Source organism: Biomphalaria glabrata, chromosome 17, assembly GCF_947242115.1.
Source record: "Biomphalaria glabrata chromosome 17, xgBioGlab47.1, whole genome shotgun sequence".
NCBI classification, from domain to species: domain Eukaryota; kingdom Metazoa; phylum Mollusca; class Gastropoda; family Planorbidae; genus Biomphalaria; species Biomphalaria glabrata.
This window is the reverse complement of record NC_074727.1, coordinates 10,781,437-10,800,909: the sequence shown is the minus strand read 5'-3', so window position 1 is coordinate 10,800,909 and position 19,473 is coordinate 10,781,437. Positions and strand designations below refer to the sequence as shown.

Genomic DNA, 19,473 nt, shown 5'->3' with positions numbered 1-19,473 from the left:
GAAAAACGTAAAAGAATTCTGCCGGACAGACAGACAGACAAAGTGAGTAAATATAAGTTTTGTTAACAAAGAACACGCTTTAAAAAACACCCTCAAACAACATCTGACCAAAGTCAGAAAAAGATAACTTAAACTGCCTGGCCATATCATGTTATTCTCAGGGCTCTCAAAGACCTTCTAGAAGCAAGCAGTACCAGGAAAAAGAGGAAGAGGTACACATAGAAAGCTCAAAGATTGGACGGGACTATCATTGTCAGAGATTCTAGTCGAGGCGAAATACATAGAGGAATGAAGAAAGACAGATCAAGTGGGGGGGGGGGGTGCTTTAACGGTCCAACAGACTAAGGGATAGTGCAAGTGAAGTTGAAACAACGTCTACATAGAAAAAAAAACGAGGATTCCATCACCGCGGCTTTAACGTGGCTCTTTGGAGGATTGTATGAACGGCTTAAAGTGGATAGGCGTGCAATTGGTAGCCAACCGATCTCCAGAAGGTTACATTGAGACCGTGGAACCGAAATCATTCAATGCAATGTATCCCAGACTCAGAAATTCAATGGACTTTTTCCAAAACTGATGTAATCAACAACGATAAACTTCTTTGTACTAAATATACATCCTGTTTGATTAAAGTAGAGCTAGTAAGTAAAATTCCACCTTATGATGTTAGGGCCAACTGTTTCTTTGGCCAACGGTTAACGAGCAGGGTTTTATGATACCCATTAGAGTTGGGTGAAAGGGTAGCCCTAAAAATCCCGAAATAAAAATCCCAGTCTTCACCGAGATTAGAACCCAGGACCCCAGGTTCTGAAACCAAGCGCTTAACCACTCAGCCACCTCACTTCTCCTTTTAGACACTCTAATATATGAAGTAGAATGTAAAGTGCATGCATGTATTGCATAGGAATTAAAACCGTTTGACCAATCTTGATGAAACTTGATAAGAACGTTCCTTAGATAATAGCGATCTTAGCATATGTCAAGTTGTCCTACAACTAGAGAGTTTACTAGATTTGGGTCAATGAGGCATCTTGACATAGATTTTTAATATTAAAACTACAGAGAAACCATTTAAAATATAATAAATCAGAGCGAACCCCCCCCTCCCTCCTATCAAAGCCGGGTAAAAACATAGCTAGTCTCTTATTTAAAAAAAACATGTTTTGATAACGACCTTTTCGTTATAGCGACCTTTCCTTTTTATATAACTTCAAAACGATTAAGATAAAATATATAGAAAAGTCAATGCTGGCCAAGACGAAGATTTCAACATTTTCTCTGTCACTGCAAAAGTTGCACGACGAAATGCCATGGAATTAAGTTAATTATACACGCAGGCAATCGAGGCGATGGAAAACATAAATATTAAATGCTTTATTGTTATTTTGTTATTTCGTGTGTGTGTGTTTGTGTCTTTTCTTTTCAAATTTTTTAGTTTAGTTTCGTTAATCTGCGCTCGTGTGTGTATGTGTATGTGTGTGTGTGTGTGTGTATCAATGCGCACATTCTTACATTGCTGCTTTGTTGAGTAAAGATAGTAACAGGGGGCATAATTCTAAATGGAATGCTAGAAACTTGGTGGTGGTGTGCATTGAGAACATACTAGAAGTAAACATTTTCATAGGTTAACTTTCAGGGAAAATGGCAACTCCGTTAGATAGCATATAGATAAGCGGGCAGTCAAGCACAGATACACACAAAGTAGGACTAGCAATGGAATCGAGATGCTACAAAGGGATCCTAGGCATCACATTTAAAGACCGCATCACAAACCAAGACACTAGAGACTTAGCTACTGCAGCGATTGGACCCCATGATGACCTGCTAAATATGAGAATAAAAAATCTATGGCCATTGTCACGGATGTGTGTATGTATGTATAATCTATTTTTACAAATACGCGAATGACCGGAAGTGTGTTGATGGTCAGAAAGGATAGAGACCGGCGTGTAATATGTGCCGTAAAGTTCATTAATAGAGTTGTTCAATTATTTTATTCGTTACTACAGCTGAACACAGGAATACCTAGACGCAGGGACGGCCTTAGGCCACTGCAACCTATGCGGTCGCAGTGGGCCCCGCGCTTTCATAGGCCCCGCGCTAATTCTAAGTGTAAATTATTAAATTAAACCATTATAACTTTTTATATAATAACAAGGTTTCCACGACCTCCTGATTTTCCAGGGCCTCCAGGAAATCGTCTGTAAAGGCAAAATATACGAAAAAGTCCTGAGAATCTTCTGAAATTATTAAAATCTCCTGAAAAATATACAAAATATAAAAATGGCATTGTGAGCTTTCATTTAATAAAAATTTATTGCTATGAAAAAAAGTATTTTCTAATTTAAAAATTCTTTATTTTGATATTATGCTTATCCCTACCTAGACTAGCCCCGCGCAATCCGTTTCGCATAGGGCCCCGCAATAGCTAGGACCGGTCCTGCCTAGACGTAACGAGAAGGTAGTTTCTAGCGAGTTATAAGTAGATATATAATAGAGAAGCTGTAACAGCCGTATTACAAGGTCTACGGGGCTCTCAAAGACTTTCCTTCAGCGTCTCAGCATAGAAGTTTAGCATAGCGATTGGACCCCCACTCTCTTTGGTAAGTCTTGTTATGTATATGAAGAAAAAAACAATGGCGGGTCGAATAAGACTGTATAGTGCAATGACACTGTTTCCAGAGCTGTTTGAGTTGATGAATTGATACTTGTTGAACTTTAAGAAGAAAGCAACAACAAAGACAGCTGATAACATAGAAAGAAATCTGATCAATTATACAATATATATATATATATATATATATATTTATACACATATATTATATACACATCCATATACATATTGTGAGAGCTAGGAGCCAGTGACGTCACCAGGCGTCACATAACTAGATCACTTTCTTTCAGACTCGACTCCAAACATCACGTGACACTTCTCTTCTGTTTAGTTAGAGCTTATAAGTGACAATTATCAGACATAGGAGAAAGAGTATTGCAATGTTTCTTTGTTTAGACATGGAACAAGATGAAAACACTACAGAGTCTCAACACCGCGAATGTGCTAGCAGTTCTCAAATCATATCTAAAATTTAGTTACTTTTATTTCCTGCACGGGCACTCGTACTCTGAATGAAATGGTGACTAAACGTCGTATAAGATTCGCTGGACATTTCCTCAGGCAAGATGGAACACCAAAGTCGGCCATAGAAACACTAAAGTCAGCCACAGAAACATTAAGACAATCAGACTCTTCATTGGCCACATATTGATGCAGGTCTGTGTTGGGTAGTGGCTCCGCATAGCTGGTCCACCTGCCATTCTCGGCGTATTTATTAGGTTAATACAGACATTGGAATATAATTTGAAATGTGTTTTTTTACAAAGCTTATATCAAATCACTCTGTCTTTTTATAATGTAGCAACATGTTGAAAATATAATTAGAAATGCAACTTAAGTTAGAGGATTTCAAATCATCTCTTTGATAGTTTACATCTCACGATTTATACAGGAATTAGTACTGGAACTAGTGCAGGAACTAGTGCAGGAACTAGTACAGGAACTAGTACTGGAAATAGTGCAGGAACTATTACAGGAACTAGTGCAGGAAGTAGTACAAGAACTAGTACAGGAACTAGTGCACCAAAGTCAGCCACACAAACACCAAAGTCAGCCACAGAAACACCAAAGTCAGCCACAGAAACACCAAAGTCAGCCACAGAAACACCAAAGTCAGCCACAGAAACACCAAAGTCAGCGACAGAAACACCAAAGTCAGCCACAGAAACACCAAAGTCAGCCACAGAAACACCAAAGTCAGCCACAGAAACACCAAAGTCAGCCACAGAAACACCAAAGTCAGCCACAGAAACACCAAAGTCAGCCACAGAAACACCAAAGTCAGCCACAGAAACACCAAAGTCAGCCACAGAAACACCAAAGTCAGCCACAGAAACACCAAAGTCAGCCACAGAAACACCAAAGTCAGCCACAGAAACACCAAAGTCAGCCACAGAAACACCAAAGTCAGCCACAGAAACACCAAAGTCAGCCACAGAAACACCAAAGTCAGCCACAGAAACACCAAAGTCAGCCACAGAAACACCAAAGTCAGCCACAGAAACACCAAAGTCAGCCACAGAAACACCAAAGTCAGCCACAGAAACACCAAAGTCAGCCACAGAAACACCAAAGTCAGCCACAGAAACACCAAAGTCAGCCACAGAAACACCAAAGTCAGCCACAGAAACACCAAAGTCAGCCACAGAAACACCAAAGTCAGCCACAGAAACACCAAAGTCAGCCACAGAAACACCAAAGTCAGCCACAGAAACACCAAAGTCAGCCACAGAAACACCAAAGTCAGCCACAGAAACACCAAAGTCAGCCACAGAAACACCAAAGTCAGCCACAGAAACACCAAAGTCAGCCACAGAAACACCAAAGTCAGCCACAGAAACACCAAAGTCAGCCACAGAAACACCAAAGTCAGCCACAGAAACACCAAAGTCAGCCACAGAAACACCAAAGTCAGCCACAGAAACACCAAAGTCAGCCACAGAAACACCAAAGTCAGCCACAGAAACACCAAAGTCAGCCACAGAAACACCAAAGTCAGCCACAGAAACACCAAAGTCAGCCACAGAAACACCAAAGTCAGCCACAGAAACACCAAAGTCAGCCACAGAAACACCAAAGTCAGCCACAGAAACACCAAAGTCAGCCACAGAAACACCAAAGTCAGCCACAGAAACACCAAAGTCAGCCACAGAAACACCAAAGTTAGCCACAGAAACACCAAAGTTAGCCACAGAAACACCAAAGTCAGCCACAGAAACACCAAAGTCAGCCACAGAAACACCAAAGTTAGCCACAGAAACACCAAAGTCAGCCACAGAAACACCAAAGTCAGCCACAGAAGCACCAAAGTTAGCCACAGAAACACCAAAGTCAGCCACAGAAACACCAAAGTCAGCCACAGAAACACCAAAGTCAGCCACAGAAACACCAAAGTCAGCCACAGAAACACCAAAGTCAGCCACAGAAACACCAAAGTTAGCCACAGAAACACCAAAGTTAGCCATAGTATGGAAGCCGAAAAGAGCAAAGCGAAAACATGACATCGTACTTTCTGAGAAAACCTAAATCCTTGGGCACCAGCTAAGAAGAGGATGTGGAAGTTTCTATGACCGATCTTATGGAGAGATCTTGCCGCCTTGAGCGCCGGACATTGACACAGGATCTAAGTCTAAGTAAATCAAGACTTTCGAACGAATATGCCAATGAAAGAATATAGACAGGCGCACACAAAAAAAACAACTAAATTTAAGGAAATTCGGGGAGGAATTGGTAGGAATCATGATTGTAAAGTAAATTTTGGTACGCCACGTCATACATGACTTTGAATACAGACCAGTCAACTTGTTAAGTAGATCAGAAGAGAAATGTCCTTAAAAGATGCTCAGTGAATTTTTAGGCTCAGAGCCTGTTGTTGTGTAAACAAAGACACTGGCTAGATGGAAAGATTATTTGAAAGGACACTTTAAGAAAGGGTCAAAAATTAAAGAGATAGTTAGATAGAAATCGGAAAAAAAAGTTTGTTCGTTCTTAGGGTTACTAATATTAATAATGACAATGTCAAATCAACCTACTACAAATACTTCATACCCAAAAAACAAACGTCTCACAAGTCATCGGAATTGCAAACTAGATGAAGGAAGGCAATAGCTAGTTATAGGAATAAAGAACTTCAGTTTGGGAGCTTTGGGGATAGGGTTATACATTTCCGATTCGCGTGTCATTGTCCAAATCGCGGAGAAATAAATAATTCCCTCCATCAGGCCGGCCACAAGAAATTGTGGGCCCTAGGTGAAGGTGAATTTATTGGCCCCAAATGAACATTACAAATAAACAACGAAAAAATAAAATCACGCAATTTATTTAAAAACATATCTGTATATATCGAAATCAATCAATATTTTCGACATATTCTTAATTTCTAATTGAAGATGACCCTAGTCTAGATCAGTTATGGGCAAATCTTTTTGGAAAGAAAATTTTGGCTGGGCAAAGAGGCTAAGTACTCACTCTAGAGCTTGGCTTGGCTACCTAAGAAGGGGGCTCGAGGTTCGACACCCGAGTCGAGCAAAAATGTGTTTACTGAGCGGTTAAAGGCAGCAGGGAAAAACTTCTTGCAGATATCCCTTCCCCCCACTGATCAACGAATGAGATTGGACCATAGCGATCTGGGCATGCTATAAGCATGAAAGTAGCGCTATATAAAAGCTATAATTTAATTTTAATTTTATAAAATACAGAAATGTAATATTGGGTTTAAATGATATCAAATTATACAAACCCGAAGTACGAAACTGCTAGTGGTAGATTAATATATATATATATATATATATATATATATATATATATATATATATATATATATATATATATATATATATATATATATTACAATCTAGTTACATCGTGTTGAAGTTATTCCAAAGAGAACTGAGATCGTAATCCGTCAAACCTTTATCTAAGTTTAGTTTCACTATTGAACAAAAAATCTGCTCAGAAATATATGAAGATCCCAAATTTACACACAAAGTTCTAAAAGCTTTACAGTGATGGGCAAACAACGGCCTGGGGATAGATTTTATTCTCATCGAGGACTGGTTTTACATTTAAAGCAGATAATCAATATTTTGTAAATTGTAATTGACATTGCTAGTATTAATCATTGCTAAAGAACATGTAGCGGGTCGGATTTGGCCCGGGGGCCGTAGTTGCCCCATCACTGTCAAAACTTTTTCCAGTCGAATCCTATATGCTCACTTTTCTTTGAATCGATAGCGTCTTTATCTGACGTGACCGTTTTCACTAATGTTCCCATCTACAATAGAAGATATCTTGACCACTTCTTACAACATATAAATATTACAGTATTTTTTTTTCTCACTTTATTATCCAAAAAAATACATTGCGAAAAAAAAACAACAACAACGAATTTTATGGTATCACAACAACAAATGTAAAAAAAACTTTGTTTAAAAATTGTTCATAGTTCTTACTTCATTTTTCCTGCCCTAGTCGCATGAAAGTCCGCATACATTTTAAGCCATACAATCCACATGGGCTTACATCTCGCACGAAATGCCTGGTCTCCGAAGATTTGAAGGTGACCAAATGACTAAAGGAATGACCAATTCATATTAAGAAGAAGAATCCAAATTCGTAACATTTTTATTTCATTATTTCATCAAATATAAGGGGTTGTTATATTTGCCATTAAAAATGTCTTTTTACCTTAATATTGAATTTATTTAAAAGTGACAATTGTGACTTTTCCATTTTCTTAACAGCTTACACATTTTATAGAATCATATTTAAGATTCATGTTAGCGTTTCATTGACAAACAAAATATGCTTAATTTACATTAGAATTAATATTACCTCCCTTTAGTCAGAGATGTTAACGAATGTGTTTATTATTTTCATTTCTCCGTTGTTGTTATTTTTGTTTCGTAAAGTCTTCATTCAGCTGCTCGGTTTTTGTGTTTAAAAATGGGCTATCGTGCCTGATAGACAACGACAATACTATCTTTTGAATTTGTTAACGCGGTTATCTCTGAGGCTGCCAACAAGAGCTGGGCTTGTATGGTTTCATTCTCAGGAAACTGTATGATCTATGATCCCAAATAATACTCTCTTCTTTTCGTATACGTACAACTGAGATAAGTAAAAAAACTTAAATCATAAAGTTTGAGAACTTCGTCCTCGGGTTTTTTTTTATCGTTGTTATTAAGTCGACAATCGTAGACCTGTTCTTTAATGGGGCAGGGAGGGGGGGGTCGTCAAGACAATTAGACTCTTCATTGGCCACATATTGATGCAGGTCTGTGTTGGGTAGTGGCTCCGCATAGCTGGTCCACCTGCCATTCCAGGCGTATTTATTAGGTTAATACAGACATTGGAATATAATTTGAAATGTGTTTTTTTACAAAGCTTATATCAAATCACTCTGTCTTTTTATAATGTAGCAACATGTTGAAAATATAATTAGAAATGCAACTTAAGTTAGAGGATTTCAAATCATCTCTTTGATAGTTTACATCTCATGATTTATACAGGAATTAGTACTGGAACTAGTGCAGGAACTAGTGCAGGAACTAGTACAGGAACTAGTGCAGGAACTAGTGCAGGAACTAGTACAGGAACTAGTACTGGAAAAAGTGCAGGAACTATTACAGGAACTAGTGCAGGAACTAGTACAGGAACTAGTACAGGAACTAGTGCAGGAACTAGTACTGGTACTAGTACAGGAACTAGTACAGGAACTAGTGCAGGAACTAGTACTGGAACTAGTACAGGAACTAGTGCAGGAACTAGTACAGGAATTAGTACAGGAACTAGTACAGGAACTAGTACTGGAAAAAGTGCAGGAACTATTACAGGAACTAGTGCAGGAACTAGTACTGGAAATAGTGCATGAACTAGTACAGGAACTAGTACTGGAACTATTACAGGAACTAGTGCAGGAACTAGTACAGGAATTAGTACAGGAACTAGTACAGGAACTAGTACTGGAAAAAGTGCAGGAACTAGTACTGGAAATAGTGCAGGAACTAGTACAGGAATTAGTTCAGGAACTAGTACTGGAAATAGTGCAGGAACTAGTACAGGAATTAGTACAGGAATTAGTACTGGAAATAGTGCAGGAACTAGTACAGGAACTAGTACAGGAACTAGTACAGGAACTAGTACAGGAACTAGTACAGGAACAAGTAAGAACTAGTACAGGAACTAATACAGGAACTAGTACAGGAACTAGTACAGGAATTAGTACAGGAACTAGTACAGGAACTAGGGAACTAGTACAGGAACTAGTGCAGGAACAAGTACAGGAACTAGTACTGGAACTAGTACAGGAACTAGTACTGGAACTAGTACAGGAACTAGTACAGGAACTAGTACAGGAACTAGTGCAGGAACTAGTACTGGAACTAGTAAAGGAACTAGTTCAGGAACTAGTTCAGGAATTAGTACAGGAACTAGTACCGGAACTAGTGCAGGAACTAGTACAGGAATTAGTACAGGAATTAGTACAGGAGCTAGTGTAGGAACTAGTACAGGAATCAGTACATGAACTAGTACAGGAATTAGTACAGGAACTAGTACAGGAACTAGTACAGGAATAAGTACAGGAACTAATACAGGAACTAGTACAGGAAGTAATACAGGAACTAGTACAGGAACTAGTACAGGAACTAGTACTGTAACTAGTACTGGAACTAGTACACTGCTTCTGCTTCAATAGCTTTGTTTTAAAAACATTTTTTTTCCTTTTTAAATTCTAAAACTAATCTTTTTTTTTAATCATTTTAATTAAACTCTTATCAAAGATAAATCTGCAGAATAGAGTTATCTGTCTTGTAATCGATTTGTACTCCAACTTTGAGGTTCACAATTCCGAAGGCAGAATTCACAGCCACACATCAATCTAAGGTCCTCCCAATCCAACCCCCATCTCTAACCCTAACTCTCTGACTGGGAAACCCGTAGGTTTTATGGAATGCTCTGGAGTTCAATCCACAATCAATGTTTGAGGATTTCCAACAAAGGGTGTGATGAAACATGTAACAACCTGCAATAACTTGTAACAACCATGCTAAGTAAAAAAAAAAAAGACGCTTGCTTGCCTTTAGTGCAAGTAGTTGCTCTGTAAAGACTTAGATAGCGACTCATATTCAGCAAAGGCGTAGTGGCCGAATGGTAAACCCCTATTTTATGACGCTTTACTTATTTTAAAATCTATGACAGATAGATAGATAGATAGATAGATAGATAGATAGATAGATAGATAGATAGATAGATAGATTAGATAGATAGATAGATAGATAGATAGATAGATAGATAGATAGATAGATTAGATAGATAGATAGATAGATAGATAGATAGATAGATAGATAGATAGATAGATAGATAGATAGATAGATAGATAGATAGATAGATTAGATAGATAGATAGATAGATAGATAGATAGATTAGATAGATAGATAGATAGATAGATAGATAGATAGATAGATAGATAGATAGATAGATAGATAGATAGATAGATAGATAGATAGATAGATAGATTAGATAGATAGACAGACAGACAGACAGACAGACAGACAGATAGATAGATAGATAGATAGATAGATAGATAGATAGATAGATAGAGATAGATAGATAGATAGATAGATAGATAGATAGATAGATAGATAGATAGATAGATAGACAACTATAGGCCAATGAGACTGACTGCTACAAAAAAAAAAGTTTTCTGTCAATTCTCTTTCTTACGACCACTGGGCAAACATTTCCATGGGGTCATTGTGGCGGCTATTTGTGAGAGTCTCACTCACGCACACACACATACACAGACCGTGCCTTACTTTCTAGCTGTAGAAAATATCCCCCAAGGAACTAGACTAATCTTAGAGACACGCTAAGAAACGAAATACGGGATTTTCTGATCTAATGATTCTGCGAAAACAGCCAAATGTTAGAAGCCGATGTGCGAGTATGTGTTTGTGTGTGTGTGTGTGTGTTTGTGTGGTGTGTGTGAATGGTGTGAGGAAAAAAAAAGACTTCTTGTCCTACAAGTGATTGAATGTGAGAGATTGCTCGATTGTGAAATAACTTACAAAGTTTAACTATATCAACATTCAATTATTTATGAATTTTTTTTTTATTTTCCATTTAATTTCTGCCTACCCCATCACTTCCTTGTTGTACATCTGTTTTCGCCATAAACAAACCATAGTGTGTAAATTGACCAAAACAAAATAAATATTTTAAGTAATTCGCCCATTTTTATACTTTCATTGCTAATGGTGTCTCCCTTCCAAAAAAATGGTTGCGATATAAATAAATCTAAACCATGTAACTAGTATGAGTTTTTAAGTACTGGAATATAACTTGTATTTGTAAATATATACAAATCCAACGGAAATGAGATATTTTATAATTGGAAAAAAAAATGATAATACATAAATTAAAACCTCTGGATAGATAGATGAATAAGATAGAAAGTTAGATAGATAAATAATACATTGATATACAGAGACGATTGATAGATTAAGTGATAAATAAATATATATATATATATGTGTGTGTGTGTGTGGATGTGTGTACAGAGAGAGAGAGACAGACAGACAGACAGATAATACAATACTTTCATACATACATACTTAGAAACAAGCATACACATACAATAAATACATAACATTTATACAGACATAGACACAATGGGTCTGAATATGAAAGTAAAATAAAATATGTATCTTTAAAAACATAATGCATGATCATTTGCGACACATCTTTAACTTCATCTCTACAGAAACTCTAGCACGCGCTTTAGGATGATAGACCTCTAGTTTCAAGGTAGACAACTCCCCTTACTTACACCTCACAGCGGACTCAATAACAACGTCCACTAGGGAACGGCAATCGCGGCAGGACTTCCGTTTCGGATGATTTGATTTGTTTCCCCTTGTTTTCCTGCTTCAGTGGGACATTGAGGCTGATCCATTTTAACCCATTTAATGCGACTGGCTGATTTCATTGGTTTGTAAGTTCGCTGTGTGTGTGTATGTGAGAGTAAGTTGTGTAATTGTGTGTTCTGTCGCAGTTTGTCGTTTGAGAGTATGTGTATATGTGTGTGTTTGTGATGTGACATTTTCAGCAGAAATGTAAACCGCATCTCACGCGTTATTGCGAAATGGGGTGTCTTAAAATAGAACACCACTGACCTATATGAGTGAAGTCCTACCTTATTTCACTGGCCTTGAGTTTGCTCTTCGATAATCCGATCTCTGTCTGAAAAAAATAAATAAAAAAGAAATGTGATGACATACTGGGTAGTGCCTTTCAAATCTCTCTCTCTCTCTCTCTCTCTCTCTCTCTTATTACTATATATATGTAAAGTGCTCTACTTCCGGTGTCACGAAAACCGCCGTTGCGTTCCTATCGTACTTCCGTCAAACCAGTATTATTATGTTGGCAGATTTTAAGAATGTGTGCACTTATTTTTTTGTCTCTCAAAAAATGGCGACGAACTCAAAGTATACTGAAGATCAAGTGTCAGGTAGATCTTGGTTAGCTAGGTCAAAATTTTAGGGACTATCTGAAACGCCCAAACAGGACAGACGAGTGGGGGGTGGGGGGGGGGGCTAGAAGGAGAGGATCGAACAGTTCTGGCACGGAGCCGCCCCCGTAGTCTATGGAGGCTGACATGTTGAACGTCGTACATAACACATCCTCAAGACGGACTCGATTGTTTCCCCTACGATTTGGAGAAATGTAGATAGTGAGGGACTTGTTATCGAGGCATTTTTTTTTACCTTTACCTATCCATTAGTCTGTTGGACCGTTGGGGCTCCAAACAAGATATGTCGACCGTCTTTCTCCATTCCTCCCTGTCTTTAGCTTTGTTTAAAACCTCTATCAATGGTAGGCCCGTTATCGAGGCATAAGGGGTGTTATAGAGCTATATGGTTTGTTATAGGACGTGTTATAGAGCTATATGGTTAGTTATAGGACGTGTTATAGAGCTATATGGTTAGTTATAGGACGTGTTATAGAGCTATATGGTTAGTTATAGGACGTGTTATAGAGCTATATGGTTAGTTATAGGACGTGTTATAGAGCTATATGGTTTGTTATAGGACGTGTTATAGAGCTATATGGTTAGTTATAGGACGTGTTATAGAGCTATATGGTTTGTTAAAGGACGTGTTATAGAGCTATATGGTTAGTTATAGGACGTGTTATAGAGCTATATGGTTTGTTATAGGACGTGTTATAGAGCTATATGGTTAGTTATAGGACGTGTTATAGAGCTATATGGTTAGTTATAGGACGTGTTATAGAGCTATATGGTTTGTTATAGGACGTGTTATAGAGCTATATGGTTAGTTATAGGACTTGTTATAGAGCTATATGGTTTGTTATAGGACGTGTTTTCGTAAAGGCATATAAATATCTAGACGTTATCATTAATAACAAACTTTCATGGGAAGAACTCTGACAATGAAATCAACCCAGCGACTATTTTTTTCTTTACAAACTCAATAGCTTTAAACTAAACAAGAAGATCCTAGATACTTTTTACGGCGCGACTATACAAAATCTGCTAACATACGGAATAACTTGTTGGCAAGGCAACGCTTCATCTAAACTGTTGCGACGTCTAGAAAACATCATTAAAAGGGCATCAAAAATTACACTCACAACATTACCATATTTAAAGGAACTTTTTGAACAAAAGTGTCTAAGGAAAATCGAAAAAAATCTCAGAAGACAACAGCCAACAATCAGAACTACGTCAGGTCGTCGCGAAGTGGGCGACTTCTGTCAATCAAAACCAGAACAGAGCGGTACAAAAACTCGTTCGTACCTCACTCGGTCAGACTACATCACCGCCACTCGTTGATTAGGGAACATGAAAAGCACCAAGATGCCTTTGTGTAGTCGCTGAATGAACTCTTTATGTTGTGTCTATTGTATTTATGTGTATTTTTCTGTTGTGTTGTCTTTATATGAGAAAAGAGTCCTTGTAATCACAACAAATTTCCGTAAGGATCAATAAAGCAGTCTTAGTCTTAGTTATAGGGTTGTTATGGAGTGTGTTTGTGTGTGTTTAGATGTTGACTGTAGGAAGAAGTTAGCGATTGGTTGTGAATGATGCAAAAGGTCTTAGTTAGGACAGACGACCCCAGAACGTGAGACTGAAAGGTTGTGTTATTGTAGTGAGTCAGATTTTGTTAAAGAATATTATTACTTAAGTCTAGTACTGTTATTTTATCTCATTTCAACTTGATTTTGTTTAAATTATAAATAAAGTGATACTTAGTTTTTTTACAAAAGGAAGTTATTCAAGTTATTTGAAGCTTTATTAGTTAAGATATTTTTCACATACAACGGTTTAGTTGTATATCAGCAGTTTGGTGCCACAAGTCAGCGACTGATAACAACAATGGTGTGTTATCGAGGTATAGGACGTTTTAGGACGTTGGTCATTAGGTTGACCCTACCATAGATTCTTAGGAAGTACTTTAAACACTAAGAAATGTGATCCTTATTTAAAAAAAAAAAATCAACAAAACTGTTTTCAAAACTTCGTTTCAGCCGCCTCATTCCACATTTTTGTTTTACCACAGTCTCGACCCTTTCACCATTAACCCTACCTATGCAAGGAGATTCCATTGTAACAAATTATGGCAAACGCGCGATGTGGACGAACAATTTAAGGAGGAGAAGGGGGAATAACCCAACGAGGACAAGAATCACCGAAGAGGTAGATAAAGGATAATTGGCAGAGTGAACTCCGCTTGGATGGACCTTGATAAGAGGCTCTACCAGGATAAGTGGCACTACTATCAAGTGAAGAGAATGAAAAGATGAGTGGGTAAAGAGTGATCGTTCTTGAAAAAGAGAAAAAATATATATAGCTGTAAATAGCCAGCCAAGGGAAGATAATTTATAAAGGCTGAGATGGTAAGGTGAAGGTGGGAAATGCAGATATGCTTGACCTTTATAAACTTAACAAATATGGCACCTATTTGTTAGAATGTACGCATTTAAAAAGTTGACAATTTTATTATCGGAAATAAAATTTAAAGTTTATTGACCGAGTAGTAATCATTTTAAAAAAATCAGTAATAAATTTTTTTTTAAATCAATCATTCAAACAGCAGCCAAATTAATAATAACAGGTGGTAATACATGGCTCCTAAAGATAATAGACTACTGCAGCTACGAAACTCCAAATCACGATGGCTTGCCATCCCTTTGGACCAGGTCAGTATGGAAGAGGAGCGAGTGTTGACGTGTGGGCAGCCCAGCACTCGCAAATTTACCTCCCAGGCTTTCCCCCAGCAATGGAGAGGCCACTCCATCTCAGCCTGTGACCGCAGCTGTGTATCAAGGATTGGCCTCCTTAGCCATTCAAGAAGTTGCAAAGGGAAAATATCTTCTTTCAAGACGCAAAATGCCATAGAACAGAATATGATAAGATAAGATAATTTTATTGATCCAATCAAATGGAAATTCAGTTTGACTACAACAGTAAGGTAAATAAAATGGTCACAAATAGAAATATCCACATAGGGTTTGGGGACTTTAGAGAATGGTTGAACAGCAGCTGTGGAACGAGATCACATTCTAATATTGTTTCCTAATTTTTTAAACGCAAAATACGTTAACGTTTTTAATTTCATTGCAATACGCAATTAATAATCTAGACCAGCAACTCGAATATAAACAAACAACAAACAAAAAAACAACAACAACATGTATTTCGACTACGCATGCCTTTAATTCGTTGAGTTCCTTTTTCTTTTTACAAAGCTTATGTCATCTCACTCTATCAGTCTGTCTGTCTGTCTGTCTGGTTAAAGTGTGTACACGTTATTTCTCCTGCAAATGTCGGATGAAATTGAAAATTTGCAGAATTATTTCTAGTACCTGACATGAATCAATAAAAAAAAAAACATACCAATTAACTGTTGGTAAATTAATCATTTTGTTTAGTAATCGAAAACGGAAAGAATTTGTACTTGAAAGATTTGTTAGAGTAAGTTGAATTAGTACCCCTTATACTTTTTGTAGAGAATTATGTCGTCGCTTAAAGGTTTTAAACTTAAAAGAGATAACTAATAAATCTTCTGTTTTCATAAGCCCGTTGCTTGCACATTGGTTACCGAATTGGCTTGAGAAGGCTTAAACCCTCGAATTCACATTCAAAGTACACATTTTAAATGCATGACTGATCCAAACTAATTGATACAACTACACTCAATATATGCTTGTTAGTAGCTAGCACATTTAACTTTAGCTAGGTAGCTTTCGTATTGAAGTTAGCATTGGTTTCCATTATTTGTGATTAGAACAACTGAGGACAGAAAGGACAGGAAGTACTGTCTGGACAGTGAAGGACAAGACGGAAGAAGAGGACCTTGTTAGCCACATGTTTGAAATCCACGTCTGCCCCGTTCACTCCTCGCCCCCACCCCCACTCTCTGTCTCTCTCTCTCTCTCTCTCTCTCTCTAACAACCTCACGAATCAGACACATGAATACTGTAAGATATTTCAATTCTATGATCAAGAGCATTAGTAATAAACTTTAAAAAAAAAAGTAAAAATCAGTGACAGATTTAAGGGACAAAATTTAAGCAATAAATAAAGGTATATGATTAATGTGCACTGCACTCTTGCACTGACGTTCATACAGGGCGCCTCCCTTGCACTACGCATCGCTCGCAAAATTCGGATTGAGTCAGCGGTGCTCCCTCCACTGTACCATGAAGAATGACTTTTGATTGTGAGTCATGTCTTACAATAAGTACTCAGCCTCTAGGTGTATGTCATTCATCTTTTCGTTTCAATCTGACTTCCTGCACATTCAGTGGCATTAAGTCACCCTCAACTTTCACTCTTACTGTTATGTCATCTTGTGATTCAAGATGAGCAGCCAGAGGTTGGAAAGTGATGCTTTTTCTGTAAGCTTGATACCCTCGTGTCTCTTCTACATGGGTGAATAATGAAGGTCAGATAATTCGGCAACAGTCTACATGAACTGCTCTGTTCATAATGTATAAAATACGGGAGACAACCTTGTTTTGAGGGGCACCAACGTTTTGGGCTTTAAATTTAATCAATTTCTGTGGATTTTTAAAATTATTATAATTAATTTAGTAGTTTTTCATCGTTTATTCATTTAAAGATTTCAACATGGATTTTAAAATAGTCGATTCTTTTTGATGAGGATTTCTGTTGGCTCTTTACAGCTTCAAGTATCCCTAACTAAGCTTCGTAATTATTTCACCAGACACTAACCACATAATACCAGTGTCATATATTACAAAAACAGTGAAATAACAATAATTGAAACATGCCTTCGTACACGTAACGTTAGCACTCAGTTATATGACAAAAGTTTAAGATGAACACAAATCTAAATAAAATAGAAATACAATGCACCGTCTGAAGACATCAATATTCCGACAGTACAACCATTTCCGGTCCTGTGTGTTCATGTCGCACGGCCCATCACTCTTTCTAGTCTGCTTGTCGAAACTCTAACTACGCAACGCTGAGAGTTATTTGAGCTTGTCTTTTGGAAACTGTGTGAAAGAGTGGAGTCCCCTTGATTCCCAAGACATTTTCACTTTGTATTTATTTAAAGCAGTTAATAAAGATAAACAAAAATGTTGTTGTAAAAACAAAGCTTATTTAACCAATAAGCGAAAGAACCACAAAATCACTGCCATGTATCTTAATACTGTAGGAATAAGCTTCCTTTATACACATATAATATATAATTAATTAATTACCACTTATTGGTTAATTTTGTTTATTATTGATTCATAATTTGACCTAATCGTGTTTAAAAATTGTACCAAACAGACAGACACAGTGAGTTGATGTAAGCTTTGGAATAATAAAGAAAAACAGTTCTGTGTATAGCATTGGGATGAAAAAATATTCAGCTAAACATAATTAGAAGGGATAAAATACCCATTTCAGACCTTGCGATCTATGAAGTAAAGATCATCTGTTTCTATGGCCGACGGTTAACGAGAATGTCATGTGACCAGCACAACGACCAACTGCCCCTACTTCCTTAACGTATGTCAGGTACCCATTAAATTTGGGAAGACTCAGGGGCGGACTAAAAAATCCCGTTCTTTCGAATTCAAGTCTTCACCAGGATTCGAATTCAGGACCCCCTCCTTTCGGAAGCCAAGCGCTTTAGCACTCAGCCACCCCGCTCCATACTCATCCAAATCAGAGCCACGTCATTTGTTAGTTATACTCATGAAATAATGATTATTAAAAAGGAAAAAATTAAAACCAATCAAGCTTAGCTACGTTTCCGCCCTGTTGGTGTTACTATTAGGCTAAAGGTTCAAACACCTTTTTGAAGTGGTCTAAGCCAACAAATACGTCTCTTTAATGAATCTCTATCAAATTAAAACTGCACGCGGACAGGCCTGGTCTCTGTGTTCTTGCACCGTGCTCACAGGTCAAAGCACGCTTAGGTTAAGGTGACACAAAAAAGGTAGCACTCTATTCACCTTACACCATGCAGGAGTGTGTGTGTGTGCGTGTAAACCTTTTCATTTTATTTCTCTAATCATTCTTTAAAAAAAAAATTACATAAGACACTTTCTATAAATAGAAATAGTAAGAAGACAGTTTTTAATAATTTATAACAAACAGCCTATCGGCACGTGTGCTTATCGTTTGGCAGTCGTATAGTGAGAAGAGAGAACTTAACATGAACTCACGTTTCAGGTAATAAAATAAGTAACAGCTAGGTCTGGGAGCCAGTCGAAACACTTTATAACTTAATTGTATGCAAATTAACTGCCTGTTCCAAACTAGTTAATACCTGTTAAATATTCAGATTACAGTTTCATTGTGTAATACCTGTCAGATATCTACTATATATGTGTATGTACCTGTCAGTTATCTACTATATATGTGTAGGTGCCTGTCAGTTATCTACTATATATGTGTAGGCACCTGTCAGTTATCTAATATATATGTGTAGGCACCTGTCAGTTATCTACTATATATGTGTAGGCACCTGTCAGTTATCTACTATATATGTTTAGGCACCTGTCAGTTATCTACTATATAGGTGTATGCACCTGTCAGTTATCTACTATATATGTGTATGCACCTGTCAGTTATCTACTATATATGTGTAGGTACCTGTCAGTTATCTACTATATATGTGTAGGTACCTGCCAGTTATCTACTATATATGTGTAGGTACCTGTCAGTTATCTACTATATATGTGTATGCACCTGTCAGTTATCTTCTATATATGTGTATGTACCTGTCAGTTATCTACTATATATGTGTAGGTGCCTGTCAGTTATCTACTATATATGTGTAGGCACCTGTCAGTTATCTACTATATATGTGTAGGCACCTGTCAGTTATCTACTATATATGTGTAGGCACCTGTCAGTTATCTACTATATATGTTTAGGCACCTGTCAGTTATCTACTATATAGGTGTATGCACCTGTCAGTTATCTACTATATATGTGTATGCACCTGTCAGTTATCTACTATATATGTGTAGGTACCTGTCAGTTATCTACTATATATGTGTAGGTACCTGCCAGTTATCTACTATATATGTGTATGCACCTGTCAGTTATCTTCTATATATGTGTATGCACCTGTTAGTTATCTTCTATATATGTGTATGCACCTGTCAGTTATCTACTATATATGTGTATGCACCTGTCAGTTATCTACTAGATATGTGTAGGCACCTGTCAGTTATCTACTATATATGTGTAGGTACCTGTCAGTTATCTACTATATATGTGTAGGTACCTGTCAGTTATCTACTATATATGTGTATGCACCTGTCAGTTATCTACTATATATGTGTATGCACCTGTCAGT

The 19,473-nt window shown here is 37.3% G+C and overlaps 1 protein-coding gene across 1 annotated transcript in view; it reads right to left on the bottom strand.

Annotated features, from left to right (window-relative positions):
- LOC106056618 (G-protein coupled receptor GRL101-like) overlaps nt 1–19,473 on the bottom strand; it is a 239,774-nt gene that overhangs the window by 159,154 nt on the left and 61,147 nt on the right. The window contains exon 2 of the mRNA XM_056015265.1: nt 11,811–11,857. The gene's annotated coding sequence lies outside the window, so the exon portion shown is untranslated. The remainder of the gene's footprint in view (nt 1–11,810; nt 11,858–19,473) is intronic.